Consider the following 19,648-nt stretch of genomic DNA (forward strand, 5'->3'; position numbering starts at 1 on the left):
ATAGCTGTGGTCTACACGACACACTCAGATTTGCTACATTAGCTCAAAAATGGTTGCAATTTATATAAAGACCCAGCTAAAGGATTTTAAAACTTCATTGGCTAGCTAAAGTCCTGCCTTAAAATTAGTTTACTTTGGAAATGTTCAAACATACAGAAATGTAGAGATAACAGTACAATGAATCACCACGTACCCACTACTCAGCTTCAACAATTATGCTTGCCATTCTTGTCTCATGTATTCACACACTTTTGGCTGTAGTTCTTCAAAGCAAAGCCCAGATATTATACCATTTCACCCATAAAACACTTCAAAATGCTTGTCTAACTGACAAAACCTTTTAAAACGGTAACCACCATTTTCATATCTAAAGGAGATTTTAAATGATTACTTACTATTACTATTATTGACTTCACTGATTTTACCTTTTTCCTAATATGCGTGAATACATGAGTGTGTATGTGTAGGACAGGCTGTTGATGCCCTGCACCTGCAGCCACGGTAGGTGGTTTCCTGTGGCAACTTCCCTCCTTAAGGCCAATGATTCTGCTCCTTGGCCTGAGGGTCATCTCTGCTCTGGCACCACTGGGAAGTGCAGGGGAGTTCATGCAGGAGAACTGACTTTAATCCAACAGCAGGGGAGGGCAGGAATCAGCAGACAAGTGCCCCGCTTCCCCAGACTCTGGTGGGACAATTCTGAGTTCTACACAACTTCCCAGAGGGTCCCACAAGATGAATCTGCTCATGAACAGTCGTGCTTCTCACAATCACCTCCCAAGTGAGCTACCACATCAAGAGTTTACTGGAATCTTCAAGGGTGAAAATTTTCAGAGTGATATACTTGGATTGACACTGTCCGTCTGACACTGTTATTTCCTGACATGATGAGAGACCCCAGAGCCACTATATCTGCAACCTAGGGACTCCTATTACATACTCAGAAGAGATGGAAGGGAGAAACTAGGAGCCTGTTAATAAGCTGACTATATAATAAACTACATGGTAACTACCTAAAGGCATCTCCTCTTGTCCTGAGAATAATTTAATTCTAGGACATTTTCCAAAGCACCAATTTGCAGCCAACAACCTTAGCCAGAGATTTTTTAAAGCTACTATATAATTACAGTGTGAGCTAAGATCATAATAATCTAATACCTGATTTTGAAAAAGGATTATAACAATGCATTTTCCTTTGATGCCCGAGAACAGAGCAGGTAAATAAACGGATTCCGTCTTATAAAACAATTCCCAATAACTGCCAGAAGGTGGCGCCCACACTCCGTTCATTTACTAAGAGTTTTTGGAACCAAAGTCGTAAAAATCCTCCAAAGAAAGCTCTAGGGAAACAGGCTTAGCAAAGGGCTAAGACTTGATAAGACTATATTAAAGCACCACTCCGGGGCCTATTTGCCCTCAGCGACTCAAAACCTTGTCTTTTGGTCTCCCGGAGGAAATCTGGTTATTCGGGAGCTGATGTGCTCCACCTAGGTGGAGCCCAGGCTGAAAGATGCTTTGTCTGGGCAGGCAACATGGTGGGCAAACGATTCTTAAGAGTATATTCAAGACCTTGTTGCAAAGTACAGTTTCAGCTCTCATCGGTTGCAGCTGAGATGAAAACAAAACAAAACAAAAAACCATGAATAAAGCTTCAGGTGCCAGGAATAAGGGAGAGAGAAGGCAGAGTAAACAGTTTTTGATGGTATGAGGTTTAAGGCACCGCTCTTGCTGCAAAACTGTTTCATTCTGACTACAAATAACACACTCCAAGATTTCAGGAGCCAAGATGGAATCGATTTTTTTTAAACCTGGCTTCAATCAATAAATAATCCAAATAAACACTGCCTTACTTTGTATGATGCTTTGCAGTTCCCAGATCCTTTTCTCATTTGTTCCCAGCAATAATGCTGTGAAGAACACTAGAGTTCTCATTGTACAGGCGTGGAAGCTGGGTCTTGACAGCTAAGTGACTAGCCAAGATAAGCGTACAAAATATTCACAGAGTTCTTTGGCCTGAACAAGATTAAAAACTAGTCTGATCACATACCATTATTTTGAAAGAAAGAAGGGGGTGTTACTTGGGGTCTTTACCAGGTTATCAATTTGTTTCTTACAGAGTTAGCAGAAGGAGAAAGAAAAGGCTGAAAATGTAAAGCTTGCTCTGCCAGGGGCAATCTATGGATGATACACCTAGAGGTCTGAGTTACACCTAGACTGACTGGGTTACTGACAAAATGCCCCTCTTTGCTTAACTACACCGGCTAAACAAACACATCATTCCTAGAAAATAATTCGTCTTTAAGTTTCAAATAATGGGATACCTAAAAATAGTAATTAATCATTAACATATTGTTATAACACCTATTATTAGCGATGACCCCCTTGTCTCTATTGTCTTTATCTTCATTTAACTTGAAAAAAAAATGTTATTTCATTGTACTAATACCCTCAATCAAGTTTCCAAACAACAAAGTAGTAACATCCTAAAAATCTGCTACTTCAAAAAATAACATCTCAGTTAACAAGTCTTAGAAGTTTTTCCACTGTATACAGCTGGAACATTCCATACAAAAGTTCAGATTAGTACAATTACACCCGTACCTAAAATTTAAGGAAGGACGAGGGGATCAAATAAATATTTCCAAGGAAAACAGACCTGGAAAAAAGTACTGACAGCCTGACACACTAATAAAGAGCTGAATCTACTTCTGAGACGCAATTGTCTACCTGATAATTATTTTCAATGACTGGATGAAACCATACTTGGGCTTGAAAATGTTCACATCAAAAGAAGTCAGACTTATAAAACAACTAGTCAAAAAGCCCTGTGCAGGAGGTTGAAATTTGCAGTTTAGAAGCATGAGTAGATCACTTGAAAGAGGGTCAAATTGTTGCAGTGTTTTTAAATCCAGGCTGGCACAATAAAAAAAAAAAAAGTCAAAGAGAAAGTCAAAAAGGGAGTCTCTTCATGCTGACAAGCACAAGTGATACTTTGAAAATGGCTTATTTCACCTACTTTTCCTCCAACCATCAAAAACTAGAGCAAGAGTCAATGGTATGAGGATGAAAAGGGAAATTCGATATTCTAGCCAGAGATTGTAAACTAAAATGGTGGCTAAGAAAGATATAAAAGGGTTTGTTTGGTTTTTTTTTTAGCTTTATACTTTTGAAGGATGTTGTTTGAATCAGTTGCCAATTCGGTAACTCTTGGACTCCAGGGGATGAAGCTGAACTTGTGTGTACCCTGCACAAAGAATGGGAATGAATCATAGATTATTGGGGCCAGAAATGAATTCCAAAGTTCTGTACTCCAACTGTCATGGGACAGAACATGTTGCTAAGGCCCAAAGAGCAAGGGTGACACAGCACAGCACCTGGCACAGGTACTGAGAAGCAAACGCGAAGTCCTGACCCTCAGTCAAGGGCTCTCTCCACTCCATGCCGGGGTCACTAACCAAACGGTGGGAAAATATGGGTCCCCCCATCCCACCCCAGAAGGACTGAAGCATAATCTCTAAGGAGACATATGTGGTTTAAACTAGCAAATCTTTAAATGCTTTTAAAAGTGGAGGCTGCCTGCTCCCTCCCTCAATTTCAAAGCAGGAACTTTTATTACATGGACTCAAGAAAAGGCAGAGCTGTCCGGTTAGAGGAAGGGGTTCACTGGACCAGTGATACTTTAAAACATTCAAGAGCTGAGATTAACCACCCTTCAAATCAGGAGAGATACAACTTTGGCGGGACTTTTGGAAACATGCCAGTAATTGAGATTCAGGAAAGATGAGACACCTATCATGCCTCACACCTGGGGAACTCATTTACCTCTCCAACCTCCAAGTTATTCAGTTTGCTTTGAATGAAAAATATATTTTTGTTAGATTCCTGCCAATTATTTTTTCAACCCCTCTAACTCCCTGTACCCATCAGACAGTGGCTGATTTTTGTCTTCTGTTCAATCTTAAGCTTGGACAAAGCAACTGTGGAATCGACCGAAATCCTTAAGGGTACTTTGCCCAAGCACCACCCTCGCTCGGGAGCACGTACGTGGGTCAGGGGGGTATGACTCGGCAGCCCAGCCATACACCTGTGGCCATGGGCACAATCACAGCTCAGTCCTTGAAATCAAAGATCACACCGTTTAGACAGAAGCGTACAATCTCCAAAGCTATCAACTGCCCGGGAGGTGAATTTAGACACGGTGGATTTAACACAGACACCCATACGCATACCGTGTCCCTTCCAAAAATCCAGTGAGATTAGGTTTTCTAGTAAAGCGGGAAAAAGACCAAATGACAAGCATTCTTTTAAAAAGTAGTGCCAGCTTGAGAGAGGTCATTAAAGGACTCAAACCCAAGCGTGATGTGACTGTGAGATGTAGAAATCTCATTTTAAGGTCGTTACGAAAATGACATTTGTGCACTGACCCAAGTCTTGTCATGAGAGTACCTTTCAGATGAAAAATTCCATAAATTCATTTTAAAAGGGGGGAAGGGTGGTTTGGGGAGAAACCCTCGAGCAAAACCATAGGACATTTTCCATGTTTCCACTAGAGGTCGTGCCTTCCTTTTTCTTTAAGGTTTCGGACTGGCTCCAAGCCAAAGGACTGGAGAAAGGCCTGAAGGTTGGATATAAATTTTTAAAATTCATACCTGATCTTCCTGATATGCTTTCTAAGTGAGTCCGAAATGCATTTGGGTTTCAGATACAGTGTTTCTTATCGGTGACTCCCCAGTGTCCACGTGCTGCTTGCAGTAATTCTTTTGAAATAGTGGGATGGATGTCATATACATTCACTGATAAATTTCCACAGCTTTAAGGTAAAGAGGCATATGGAAGAGGAAGATACCCTAAGAGATAATGTGGATGATGTGATGGAGAGATCATAATTTTAGGATATAGAAAAGCTTGAATGTGAACCCTAGCTTCATGATTTATTACCTTTGTGACATTTGGGTAAGTATACTGAACTTTTTGAAACTTTAGTTTCCCCACTTGAAAAAAAAAATTAAAAATGAGGATACGAGTACCTCTTTCACAAGGCTATTATGAGACTTGCCTGAAACAGTTACATAAAGCTCCCAATACAATTTCCGGAACTTTGCAGATGCTGAGAAAGTGTAATTTTCTTTTTAAAATAGCATTCTGTTCATACTTCTCTGGGTCAGTTAATATTACTGGCTTTTACCTTGCTGTCTGGGCATGTGATTTTTTTTTTTTTTTTAAGGAAATGTTCCAGTATTTGCCTATCTGTTCAACCATCTCCCTCCCTCCCTCCCTCCCTCCCTTCTTGTTTTTTCTTTTGATTTTAGTTTCCCCACGTTTGTCAAGTAATGTGGGTTGAATGAATCAAAGCTGAAGACAACTCTGCCAGCTTTGTAGGGGACAGAAAAGCATTTTTAATGAAAAGTCAGCGCAAAGTACCTGGTTGGTAGGAGGGATGCAGAGAGGGAAACGGGAGGAACAAGAAAAGACAGATGTACTGATTTTTATGGTCAGTTTTAGCTTAATAGCATCTTTTTTGTTCTCTGTGAATTTGGTATATGCACAAAATGTAGTGAAATCCTTGATACTGAATAGATTCTGTCTTGTAACTACAGCGGTTCTCTAATGAGCATGCAGAATAATCATCTGCATAAATTATTAAAACACAGATTGTTGGGCCTCGGCCACCAGAGTTTCTGATTCAGTAGTTCTGGTGGAAGACCTGGGAATGTGCATTTCTAACAAGTTCCCCGTTGATGCTGGTCCAGGACTACGCTTTTAGAACTGGTTTAGCACCGTCACAAAATTTACAATCCAATTACAGGAAAGAAAATGGAATCAATTTAAGGAATCTAGGCTCTAATCCTGATCGTCCATTAATTCACTGTGTGGTGAGGAAGGTTCATTACCTGTCATGCCCAATTTGCTTACCTGGAAAGAGGAACAATGTCTCTCTACTGACGAGATCAAATGAGGGTCAAAAGAAGAAATGGGTAAATTAAAACTTTGAAAAATTAGAAACTACTCTGGAGGAACTAAGTAACGGATCAACAATTCTAACAGCCTAGGAGAGTTCACCTGAGATGCCAACTTGCCTACATCAGGGGATGCCCAAATCTGGGGGTGTGTCTGCAGGGTGTTTCCAGATGAGATTAGCATTTGAATTGGTAGACTCAGTAAGGTAGATGGCCCTCCCCAATGTGGGTGGGCATCATCTGATCTGTCAAGGGCCTGAACACAACAAAAAGGTGCAGGAAGGAAGGATTCACCCTCTTTTTCCTTCCTCACGGCTTGAGCTGGCACATCTCATCTCGTCTCCTCCCATCCTCAGACTGGGCTTTACACCATTGGCTCCCCTCGTTCCAGGCCTTCAGACTCAGACTGAATTACAGCACCAACTGTCCCGGTCTCCAGCTTGCAATCAGCAGATAAGTGAGAATTCTCGGCCTCCATGACTGCCATGAGTCGATTCTTCATAACAAATCTCCTTTTACATCCTGCTGGTTCTGTTTCTTTGGAGAACTCTAATACACAGCCATTACTTAAAAGATTTCCTTAAAAGACTGGAAAGTGACAGTCCTGGGTTCTAGTCTGGTTCTGCCTCTGACTTACCCTGGACACACACTTAACCCTTATGGGTCATAGTTTTCCACCTAGCAAGAGGTTTAGAGATGAGATGATCCCTAAGGTCTTTCAAATGTAAAAATGCTATGGTCCTAGGATCAGAACATGAGCAGTGACTGGGGCTCGGGCAGGTCTCAATCTAGGGAACACCATCTCCCCTCCCAGAGCTGAGGGCAGGTTCTTTTATTCTGTCTGCATGGATCACCCAGCAGTAACCTAAGGGCCACAACCTTGGCCCACACTTCAGTGTAGACCAGTCCCAGAACCCAGGCGTGCCATTGCCCTGCCAGCCCTCAGCCTGAGCTCTCAAACATTCCAAAACCAAGCTCCGTATTGGCTATCATTACTGAACTAGTGTATTTGTCATCATTAGATCACCAGAGCCCTACACCATCCATTCAGTTGATAAATGCTTGAGATTCTGTCTCTAAAATGTCTGCTGTGTCATGCCCCCCCCATACACCCTGTTGCCATTGTATGTCATTGTCACAGTTGAGCTTAAGCCCTCATTTCTCTCACAAGGACAACTGCAACCCCTCTTAATTGGACTCCCCTTCACCACCACCCAGCATAAGCTGTCAAAAGGAGCTCCTTCAAGGTCGGATCTGATCGCATCACACCTACTCCAAATCCTATAGGGTGGCCACCATCCCTGTAGCCAAGGCCTCCCAGGGGACTTCCCTGGCAGTCCAGTGGTTAAGACTTGGTGCTTCCACCATAGGGGGCACGGGTTCGATCCCTGGTCAGGGAACTAAGATCCCACATGACACGAGGCACAGCCAAAAACTACTGATAAAAATAATTAATCAGGCTTCCCTGGTGGTGCAGTGGTTGAGTCCGCCTGCCGATGCAGGGGACACGGGTTCGTGCCCCGGTCCGGGAAGACCCCACATGCCGCGGAGGGGCTGGGCCCGTGAGCCATGGCCGCTGGGCCTGCGCGTACGGAGCCTGTGCTCCGCAACAGGAGAGGCCACAGCAGTGAGAGGCCCACGTACCGCAAAAAAAATTAATTAATTAATTATTTTAAAAAGGGCCTCCCACATTCTGAGGCCAACTTCCATTTCAACATGGGTCTTACTGCTCCCTTACCTTCCTCAGTGGCTCCAGCCCCAAAGTGGATCCCCCAAACTCTACTGGTCCCCTAACTATGTCCTTGCTTTCCAGCTCCCGAGTCTTTGCTCATTCTCTCCTTTTGACCCTCCATCCCTGCCTGTTGAAATCCGGCCAACTCCATCTAAAAGCTTCTGCCTCCTAACCCCCCACGTTCACACATGTTATTTCCTTTCTTTCTTTGTACAGTCTTTTTGATTAACCTGATATTTTATGAGATTTATGAGGTGACTTGTATTACAGCTATCTGAATTCATTCCCAAGTCTCACACAAGGTAAGTTTTTTACGGACTCACCCGTGTCCCCCTGAATCCTGGGGGTTAGGCTACTGAGATCTAGAAACAGTCCATCCTGATACAGAATGTGTCCTTATAATATGAACTAGTTCGGACTGCAAATAGCGAAATGATGTCAGCAGAATAAAAGTACTGTTAGTTCATACGCCATTTTCCAAGAATGTTAATATTTTGTACAACCAAGGAATAGCCATCAAACAAAACATGCTCAAACACAGCAGAATGCATGAACCCACAGAACGAATGACGCTCAAATTCTTCGAGACTCAAATCGGCATGTGACCTGTCATGGAAATGCTTTTGTATGATTTTAGTGCATTTCCTCTTTGTCTCCACAATTCAACAACTTTACCTCCTTTTTTCCCCCCTAAAACCCTTTTCATAAAGCCACTTCTAATCTTTTTTCAACGGTAAACTCCTGTATTAGAGTATTCTGTCTTTTTCTGTTCAGTACTGCTACTGCTTTTGTTAATTTCCTGGTTACAAGGTCAGATAGGTTTGAAGCGATCTGCTCCTCACCCTGTTTTCCCCACAAGCCCTGTTGTTTCCTGAGTGTCTGCTACGAACCAAGTATATTACATGTTATCTCACTACTTAATATGCAAAATCTTTCAGTCTGACATTCTACCCTCAATTTACAAGAAAAGAGTCAGACTCGGTGGTTAAGGGTTTTGCTGTGGTGACTCACACAGGGTTGCCCGAGCCCCACACGTGGGCTTTTCACTGCTATGGTGGCTTCCACACTGAGTGCCAAGGGCCGAGCCTCCTCTCAGGTCCTGTAGCTAGTGGAGGGTGAGGGCGTGTGAAGGGTAAGGGAGACTGCGCCTGCGCCAGATGGGCAGCCCCTGGGCCTGCCGCCCCCCCTAGAATCACTTTTATCTGTTTTACATATTGGGCTTCCTCTGATGCTTCCATCTGAAGTAAGAGTCCTACAGTTTTAAAAGGCAGGAATAAAAAGGGTTGAAAATCACTGCATCCTATCAAGCTGGCTATTTCCCAATTCTGCCTGAGGCTGGCCTTCAGCAGAAAAATAAATCAGTTGCTTACAAAAGATCTACTCTATACAGAATGCTGTTGTGGGATTGCGGGGGGTGGGCCCCCAAATTCCCTGCTCTAATCATTCCAAAGCTCTAAAAAGACTTCACTTTATGCCCACTTTACTTGCTCATTTGACTCTCTCTACCCCTTTCCAGACATTGCAAGGCAGGTTGGGGGCTGGCAGAGGTGCAGGAGCCTGGAGGGCAGACCCTCCAGCTAATGCCCTATGGAGAAGGTGGATCCGAACCAGCTCCGAACTGAGCAGGACCCCCAGTCCTGGTGCTCCCTAAGAGAGGCCGGCTCGTTGCCACCAAGAGAGCTGGCTGGACAAGATGCTCTTTAATGTTCTTCCTGACTGAAAAGAGTGTGTTTCTGAGCTGAGGGAAGGAGGAGGAGATGTCTTAAGAGTGAGTTTATAGCAAGCAAATGGGTGTAATGGGTGCAATGGGTGTAAAGCACATGCCCCACTGACACACGCAGAGGCAAATACAGACCCTTCGTATGGGTTGTTTCTCTAAACTTCATGAGTAGTAAGGAACAGATGCAAAAAAAGAAAGCGAAATATGATGAGTGCTGATATAACTGAAGCAGAATGGGACAGAATACATCTATCTTGAATTCCCCCCGAGAGAGTAATGCCTAACAACACAAAAGGTCGTTTCAGAGCTTTCCAAGGACCTCTCCGCGTCCAGCGGTGAGGCTCCACGTTTCAGGGAAAGGACGTGCGGGGAAGTTTCTTTAAAGCGGTTAGAAAGAAAACAGCGGGCGCTGGATCTACAGCCAGTCTCTGGGCAATGAATGATTTGTCGCCTTCTCCTTCTGGTATTGATTCTCGCCTCAGACAACAAGTGATTGCAGATGAAAGCACGCATGCCTCGGGGACTGCTCAGCCTGTGTCTGAAAGCTTCCCCAGCATCCTGGCCCCCCGCACACCCCTCCCCGGGCTCTCACTGCAAAGGCCCATCCCCCTCCCCGCGGAAGCAGCTCAGCTGGCCTCACCTGCACACATCTGGAGGTATCACTCCTGGGGTACCTACATTGCAGCCTCACCACCTGTTTTCCATTCCCAGAAATCTATTTCAAACACACACACAGAAGAGTCTGACATTATGCCTCTTTGAAATAACAATGTCCATGTCACTGATACGAAAATTCTTCTTGATGCTGCTGTCTTCCAGATATTGCTAATGCCATCATCCAACCACTCCTAGCCTCTTAATAACATAGCCCATTTATTGAGCGTCTACTTTGAGCCAAGGATTTTTAATGTATTACTGTTCACCTTTACACTGCCCCTGAGTGGTATGAAGAAAGGGAGATTCTGAGGTTAAATAATTACCCAAAGTTACATAGTCTGTGGATCTGAACTTTGAACCCAGGTGTCTGATTCAGAAGACAGTAAACTTGGGAATTCCCTGGCGGCCCGGTGGTTAGGACCCTGCTCTTCCACTGCAGGCAAGGGACACGTGTCCGATCCCTGGTCAGGGAATTGGGATCCCTGCATGCCAAGCAGTGTCACCAATGTATATTTTATATATATATATATATATATATATATATGTATGTATGTATAAAGAAGAAGACAGTAGACTTACAAACATCTCACACAGGTCAGTGGGAACGACTAGCCACATCTCGTTTCCCCCTTTTCTTAAGCTCCTTCTCACAGCTCCAGGGAGATGGCAAAGGGACTAAAGCTTTCAAACACTAGGGGTCCAGAAATGAAAGAAGCTGGGAAATCTAGGGAGAATTGAACCTGGAGACAGATTTTCAGGCCTGGATTTTCTGTCTTTCCCTCTCCTCTTGCCTGAAATTCTACCCATTAGGTTCATTTTCACAATTAAAAAGAGAAAATGGAAATTGCTTCTTGGAAGTTAAGGTGCTAATTACCATTTACTCCTTAGTATAAAATGTGTTCAATCGAAGTGAGACGTTCTCACCACAGTGGAGACCACCTGCCTGGCTGGGATGCGAGCTTTGATTCACTGGACTGTGATTTGCGCTGGAAGGCCCTGAGGACAGAAGTCAGAGACAGGGAGGCCTCCAGAGGCCGGGCCAAGGAAATGATGTGCTGGTTTCAAAACCGCTCTTCCTTCCTACTACACAGACTCCTACCCCCAACCCACGCTAAGAAGACAGGTATTAGGGCTCAGCGGGTGACTGAGTTAAAATGGCACCGATGAACGCAGGCATTATTTGGGGTGTTTTTACATGGAAATATGTGATCTGATTCCAAACAAACAAATATATATTCATCATATTCCTAAATGTGAGGCTACCAAGAGACATTATTCACAGCAAGTCATACAGAAGCCAATTACATGAGCACAAACAAGCTTAACAGAATCCATCCAAAGGCAATGGGGAATGGGGGAATCTGCTTCAATTCTTCACTCCTACAGGAAGTTGTTTCTAAACGTGGTTGAAGAGGAGAACCTGTGATACCCTGGAGAGTAACTCTTACTGTTTCACTTTAATTATTCATTTCTCCTCTAAATAAGATTCAATAAAAAAAAGTAATATTAGTTCATTTCAGACACCCATTTTGATAGGCATGGTGGGATAGAATTCACTATTAAAACAAGATCTTGCCAACTAACTTTATTACTCTTGTGCCCTTTACATATCCACCTAGAAGTTATCCCACAAACATAAGAGCAAATGCAAATCACTGGGCTTTGTGAACCATAAAATCCAATATCAAGTAAGTGCTATGAGGGTGATTAAGAGAGAGCATGCTGACCTATTCTTATTGAGCCAGTGACGCTCCCCACAGACACGAGTGGATCATTTTCTCTTTCATGGCTTTGCTTCTCTGCGTGCAAATGGGAAGGACGCATTCGTCACTCACATTCATCCATCTCAAAAGTGCCAGGGTCCTTAGAGCATCTAGTCTCACCACTTCATTGTAGGGATGAGAACATTACGGACAAGAATGCCAAAGCAGGACTACAAGCACTTAAAACCCACAAAGCTAGTGAGTGTCAGAGCCTGGAGTGGGTCAAGGTCTCCTAAGTCTTGGATCGGCACTGACACTCTGGTATAAGAGTAAAGTATGACCACACAGAGTTGCTGAGATGGGCTATAAATATACAAACCTAAATCCTTTACAGGAAAGCCCGGCCATCACACTAATGCCAATAATCAGTTAACGTTTGATTTCTCTGGTTTCTACCAAACAGCTATGATAGAATATAATAATATGATAGAAGTTGTTTTTGACACATTTAGAAGCTACTATAGTATTTGTTCAAAGTTAAATTGGCATCTTTTAAAACATCATTTTCACACTGAATATCCTGAGTTCGTTATTTATAGGTAACTTTAAACAAACACATTTAACATTTTTTAAAAAATCAGGATTACCTGCAAAGAAATTCTGTTTAGAACAGATTTAATTTTGACTAATGCCATACAAAAATGAATCCAATTTGCTTTAAAAACATTGAGTCAATAAATGTCTGATAGGGGCTTCCCTGGTGGCACAGTGGTTGAGAGTCCGCCTGCCGATGCAGGGGACACAGGTTCCTGCCCCGGTTCGGGAAGATCCCACATGCCACGGAGCGACTGGGCCCGTGAGCCGTGGCCGCTGAGCCTGCGCGTCCGCAACGGGAGAGGCCACAACAGCGAGAGGCCCGCGTAACGCAAAAAATAATAATAATAATAAATGTCTGATAATCTCTAAAATGACTTGTAGCTGGAGGATTCCTAACCGGGTTGTGATCACGGCTTAACAAAATGCATCTCTCCAAGATAAGTGTACTCTCCTGGCTGAGAGCTGAAAGGATAGGAAAAAAGATTACTCATGGCTGGTTTGGACTTCACATATGTATACGTAAAAGGTTAATTTCAAAAGTTCAGTACTTTTGCCAACCCATTTTATTCAAATCAATTTTTTTCTGAATAAAATTAAGATTAAGAGGTTGAGAAAATATAGAAGTCATGGAAGTAATCATTGACTCCTATGCCAAAGCATTAACAGAAATACTTCTACTGGAAGGACATCTCGCAGATAGCCAAATGACCTTTAGGGCAAAAAGTCCTGGGAGGTACACAGAGCAAAGTCCATCCAAACACTCTTCTTCCCCCCAGTCTCCACCTTATTTCAAGGAGCAACTTGAAGTATTACATCCTCTGAGCAGCCCTCCTTGATTCTGCCTAGCTGCTGCCATGTGTTGCCCCAGGCATATCCCTGATACACTCTACTTACTTACCTAGCTCCCAATGAGAATGTCAGCTCCTGGGTGTAGGGGCCTGGTAGCCTTGTGGCCTGTTCTAGTGCCTAGCACAGTAACCGGCACAGAGAAAGCATCCCAGTGCTTACCGGATGAATGGAAACAATGAATGGCGAGAACAGAGGCCTGGATGAATGTGTGTGTGGGGAATGCAATTCATTTCAGACAAATTCTCTTGCCAAGCAAGTAAAAACATGGAGCGTAGAAAAGACCTCAGAGATCATCTGGCCCAACCTCCTCATCTTCCAGAAGCCAAGTAATCTTGGCTTAGTGCTGCATGAACTATAAGAGAATATTTCAGAGAACATATGAAAGAATATTAGGAAAAGCAAACATTCTCTCTAATGAAGATACCAGCCCACACAATCTGCAAGCAGAACTTAATTAAAATGTTCACAGTGCTAATTTTAGCTGGCTTCTATTAGTGCCTTCAAAAGTGTCCATCTATTACCTGGCAGTGTCAAGTCTAAATCATCCAGGCTCAATTACTTAGTATGTAGATCAGGCAAGATTCTCTCTTCCTCTCCCGCCTGTGTTTCTCCAGCTTTTCATGCTCATTAGCACCTCCAACAGAAGGCTGAGGAAACGAAACTCCAATTTATCAATGTCAACTGTTGAACCAGCAAATTGCATCAGTCCCGCCCACACATGGAAGTGTTTGGACAATTCTGAATCAACAAGATGTTGGCAGCTGTGTTCCTATGGTTCAGTAATTGCATTGTTTCCTACTGTGTTCTACCGGTTGTGAAATGAATTTATTAAATAACCTACACAAACGGAATGTGGTGTGGGCTAGTGGAAACAGCTCTGAGCTGGTGTTGGGAGACTGTCCTACTTTGACCACTAGCCCTGACTTCAGTTTTTCTAGTCCTCAGGCTCTTAACTACCCAAGAGGATAATTCTGCCCTGAGCAGCGGAGAAATCTCTGGCACCTAAACCATTGTTGTTACTGTGCTTGAGAGAATGCACTAGAATCTGTAACTGACCACTTCATACTGGAAGACAGTAGTTGGGAAAGGAAAATTGAGTCCACACACATGAAGCATATAATGGAGGGATTTAAACAGACATAGCGTGTAAGAACCTGCTATATAACACAGGGAACTCTACTCAATACTCTGTAGTGATCTCTATGGGAAAAGAATCTGAAAAAGAGTGGATACATGTATGTGTATAACTGATTCACTTTGCTGCACACCTGAAACACAACAGTGTAAATCAACTCTACTCCAATAAAAATTTAAAAAATAAAAAAGAAACTAATTCTACTGTCTTTGGTAAGTTTGCCAGTTGGTATTTTGCCAGTTGTCTTGGGTTATTAAAACTAGTTGGTGTTTTGTAAATCTGGCTGTGTGACAGAATGAGACATATTTTCAAGTGAAGATGAAAAACTTACTTGGTATATTATTACAACTGTAAAAGAGGAAAAACAATTAAGTTTAAGAAAAGTCCACCCTAAGCCTAGTAGACCCTATTTCCATTAGTGTTAAACCAGACTCAATTTTAGAAGGCAAAATGATTTGTGATTACAGAGAATGTCCCCAGAGAGCTGCCCTGCTGAGGGGTGGGAGGGAAGTCTCCCTGGGCCCCAAAGAGCTCAAGGTCTCTTGAGTGGTTGGGGTATTTTTTTCTGGGCAAAGATAGAGGAGTCTGAGTGGGAAAAATACCCTCCCTTCAACTGGGAGTTTGGCACTCACTCAGGGCCCTAATTTTGTTTTCAATGGTTTCCCATTTTTTCTTAAAAAGCAAAAAAGTTAAAGTAAGGCTTTCTCTCAAATGAAGAAGCAAAATTCCACTCCTTTCCAAACTCTGTAATCAATTATTTTATAAATAGGACTTGACTCAGATCCATAATCATTTACTGAAATCTACACATAGCCCAGTGGTTGTGGCCAGGTGGTACAATGGCTGACAGATTACTTACCCCGGGCTTGATCGTTTCCACAATGGGCAGGGTGATAGTTAATGTGTGTCAAGCACAAGCCCACGGCAGGCCGCGCTGAAGTCTATCATAGCCGGGCTGGGTGCTTAATTTCCCAATCTCCTACCTAAACCTTGAAGAAACTATAAGAGGTAGGTATTAAGATTACTAATTTGCAGACAGAGAAGTGGTTACTCGATGGCATGAAGTGAGGAAGTAAGAAATTTAGGAACTAAAACCAGGTCTGGCTCACTCCAAATCTCACCAGCTTTCTGCAAGGAGATGTTGGTGTGAATCTCTGGGATATTTTGTTCTTTCTAGACTGGATGACAAAGCCTTGCAAGGCACTCTTCCGAATAAATTAATGGTACGACACTGAGGCCTTTTCTTCCCAACACAGTCAATGGAATATATACACAGAAATTCATCACTGGAGCTTTCGTTCTGGCTGAATGCTAATTTACTTTATTCTCTAATGAGGAGACCTCTAGCCAAATTGCAGGTCAACAGTCTGATGAGTGGCACAGTGGAGTGTGAGTTTTTAAAAAGCCACCCACGGAGCTGCATTCAGAGCTGAGGATCAGTGCTCCAGGGCTCGCTGGAATGTGCCATGGACCGAGACACGAGGCCAAGATTCCAGTTTGCTTTTGCCTCAGGACTGGGGCCGAGAAACCTGTATTCCCAACTCACAACTGTAGCAAGTCATTCCCCTCATCTGGGGCCTGTTTCCCCATCTGGAAAATGGTGGGTTTGGACCGACTGATGTATTTTTTAAAGTCAAGTCTATTGAGGTATAACTTATCTACAATAAAACTCACCCCTTTGACAGACACAGTTTGATGAGTCTGACAAAGGTATACAGTTTGATAACTATAGCCACAATTAAGACACAGAAGACTTCCATCACCCCCCAAAATGTCCTCATGCCCTTTTGCAGTCAATCCCCTTTCCAAGCCCCAGGCAATCTCAGATCTGATTTCTATCCCTATAGTTTTACCATTTCCTGAAGGGCACAGAGGTGAGAAAGTATTTAGCCTTTCATGGCTGGCTTCTTTTACTTAGCATGGAACTTTTAATATTCATTCATGTTGTTGAATTCACCAAATCAATAGCTGGCTTCTTCTTACTGTTGAGCAGTATTTCCCTGTATGGATATGATGCACTTTGTTTATCTACTCACCAGGTGATGCACAGTTGGGTTGTGTCTAGTTTCTTGCTAATATGAAAAAAACTGTATGCCTTTGTGTTAACATAAATTCCATTTCTCTTAGGTAAATACTTAGGTGTGTGACAACTGTGCCACTTGTTAAGTGTGGGGTGTGTGTTTAACTTTCTTATAAAGTGTCTCACTGTTTTCCAAAGTGGCTGTACCATTGTGCATTCCCACCAGCCATGTATATGGACTGGGTGCTATTTAATGGGTAGCCTCAGATGACTGCAATTCCTATCAATGTCCCATGAATATATCGACTCTTCCAGAGCAGAGGTCCCATGAAATGCATCTCAGTAGCCTTCACAGCACCAAGGACAGATTCAAAGTAAGTGCATGGACTCAGCGCTGGGAGCCCTTCCGGGTCTGACAGCGCTATCATTCTCTTTTTTCCTTCTCTGGACATCTTGTTCTGTGACAGTGGACACTAAACACCGGCTTTAGGCTGAAATCGGCCTGGGACGGCCTGCAAAACTACCACCTACTAGCTGTGTAAGGTAAATACTTTCACCTCTCACAGGCTTGATTTCCTCTTCTGCAAACTGGAGGTGATCATTACCTTCTGCGCAGGTTGTCAGAAGATTAAATGATGTAATTATGTGTGCTCAACCCACAGTAAGTGCCCGGTAAATAGCAATTTTTAGCTTCTACAGTTATAGACTGGCATGGCTGATAAAGAAACGGTAGGTGATAAACTTGACCCCCTTCCAAAAGTCCCCAACAACAGCTAGAATGTGAAACTGGAGTGCCCTGTGTTCCACTGCAGAGGCCTCACCATGTTTTCCTGATAGATTCAAACGGTTCAAGAGTTCCCTCTCTCCACGCATTATGTTGGTGTATTTATTCTTCTCCTTATTTATAATGTATACACGTGTGTATACGTGTATGTATTAAATATGTACATACAGCGAGAGAGAGAGAAATGAACAAAAGAAAGAGTTCCTCTCTTGTTGAGCTTAGAGTCTAATGTGTTCCTTTTAACTGATGTGTAGAAAGACACAGGACAGAAGTTTTGCCATGGGCAAGGAAAAAAGGCAGAGTGCCAGGGCCAGCATTCTAGATGTCAGCCAAGCAGCTTAAAGTGTGGCAGCATTTATGGGACTGCTGCAGCTCTAACTTCCATTTTATTCAGGGAAATATACTGTAGGTCTAAAGGTTTCCTGAATGCTAATGTGTGTGTGTGTGCGCGCGCACACGTGTGTGTTAAAGAGGGAGAGAGGAGAGAGGCAAGAAAGGAGGATGGGGATTCCACTGGTGGGCATCTGAGCTCTGAGCAATGCATCAACACATTTCACTTTAAGCGCTGTTTGTGTTCCATCCCACCCGCCCACCCCCCTGCAAGCTAACTGCCTTGCTGTTTCGAGCACCCAGCTGTTGCTGTCTGAAACCTGACCTTCACTGTGAAGAGGCTCACAGCTGCAGCAAGCTGTCTACCTAGTAATGCCTGGGTTCTTATCAGCTTCATGCCTCTCTTTCCCTTAACCAACTTAGTGAAGCGGGCTGGTTTCCCTAGTTCCCTCCCCCAAACCATTAGTCTCTCAGTCAAAATAAGAGGAGGGGGGGCAAGTACCCCTTGAGGAGAGAGGAGTTCCGGTTGCAGGGCAGCCCTGCAGAGGGCCACTGGAGGCCTGCCTGGCTCAGTTCACTTTCCTACTAAGAGCGTGGTTCATGGACAGGAGCAAGGGCATTATGTTAGAATGTTCATTAGAATGCAGAATCTCAGGCCGGACTCTACACCTACTGAATCAGGGGACCCCTGATTAATGTAGGCACATTAAAGTTTCAGAAGTGCTAGAATGGGATATAAACCCCAAAGAGTTTTCCAAGAGCATATAAGATGGCCAAGCAGATCGGGACAAAACTATGTTGGAAAGGCAACGTGGTGCGAAGGAAACAGCCAGCCCCAAAGACCCTCACTTTCTGATATTCATGCCCTTGTGCAGTTCCCGCGAACACGGAGTCAGGGTTGGTCTGTGTGGCAAATCGAATGTGTAGAAGTGAGAGCACGAGACTTCCGGGGCAAGGTCATCACAGGCACCGCAACATTTTCCTGGCTCGGTCCTTTGGATCACTTGCTGGGGTGGGGAGCGGAGGTGGGTGGAAAGCCCATCGCTATGTGGGGGCCTCTTTCAAGACCTGGTGAAGAGGCCCACATGGGGATAAACTGGGGCCTCCCAGCACCGACTGCCAGCTTGTAGGTGGAACCTCCAGGCCCAGCCAAGCTGTCAGGTGACTGCAGAGCCAGTCAACACCTTACCTGCTACTTCATGAGAGACCCCAAGCCAGGACCACCCAACTAAGCCACTCCCAAATGCCTGATCCCAAGAAACCGTGTGAGCGAATCAATGTTTAATGCTGTTTTAAGCCACTGAATTTTGCAGTATTGCTTATTCAGTGACAAATAACTAGTACTAGGACAGAGAGCTGGGTCTGAGACTGGGCTCGCCCTACTAGGAGTGGTTTTCCATGCTCACATCATCTTCTCAGTGCCTCAGATGCCTCATCTACAAAAGGAACCACCACAGTTCATCCAATCGTCAACCCCTTTGAACATACAGATGCACCATTACTTTATATATCACTAAGACAGGAAAAAAAGATGTCATCAAATGAGTACATCTTAGGTCCTCAAATGCATACAAATTTTAGAGATGTAAAATTGATGGAAGATGTGCATCTTAAAATTGATGAAATACAGTATGATGTGCATTCTGCCTGCCACATGGAGATGGTACAAGGATCAACGGCACAACAGATGAGAAGGCGGAAAGTGATGGGCAGCGTACTGAAGCACCACTGCTTGAGAAAGGGAAATGACACTACGGTTCCAGACCAGCTAATTAAACTGGCTCTGCTGGGCTTCATCATTTCACTTTTAATGCTCTTGCCTCGGGCTCCTATCACAATGTATGCTCAAAATGACTGCTACAAAGCCCAACTGACAGGGAAAAATAGTTAAGGAAAATCATCTATGGCAATGCTCCCTAAACTTGCTGGAGCATAAGAAATGACTCAGTGCATTTTTTAAATATACACCCAGACCCCTTGCTAGAGACTTTGATTCAGTAAATCTGGAGTGAGCGTTGGAATCTATACGTTACCAAGGGCCCCAGGCAGTTCTTACGCACACACAAGATTTAAAACACTGATCAAAACAAGATAATAGCCATCCCTTATTAATATTTTTCCTTGCATCAAATCATAATAGGAAAGTATAAGTCTGGATTGCCTTAGC

General features: G+C 43.6%; 1 protein-coding gene across 3 annotated transcripts in view; it reads right to left on the reverse strand.

Annotated features, from left to right (window-relative positions):
* The window catches only part of MB21D2 (Mab-21 domain containing 2), a 105,167-nt gene that overhangs the window by 13,114 nt on the left and 72,405 nt on the right, over positions 1–19,648 (reverse strand). Inside the window, exon 2 of one of the 3 annotated variants that reach the window (XM_033403717.2) lies at positions 13,734–13,859. The exons of the other annotated variants lie outside the window; for them this stretch is intronic. The gene's annotated coding sequence lies outside the window, so the exon portion shown is untranslated. The remainder of the gene's footprint in view (positions 1–13,733; positions 13,860–19,648) is intronic. 3 annotated transcript variants of the gene reach the window in all.

This window comes from Orcinus orca, chromosome 5 (genome assembly GCF_937001465.1).
Source record: "Orcinus orca chromosome 5, mOrcOrc1.1, whole genome shotgun sequence".
In the NCBI taxonomy this organism is placed as follows: domain Eukaryota; kingdom Metazoa; phylum Chordata; class Mammalia; order Artiodactyla; family Delphinidae; genus Orcinus; species Orcinus orca.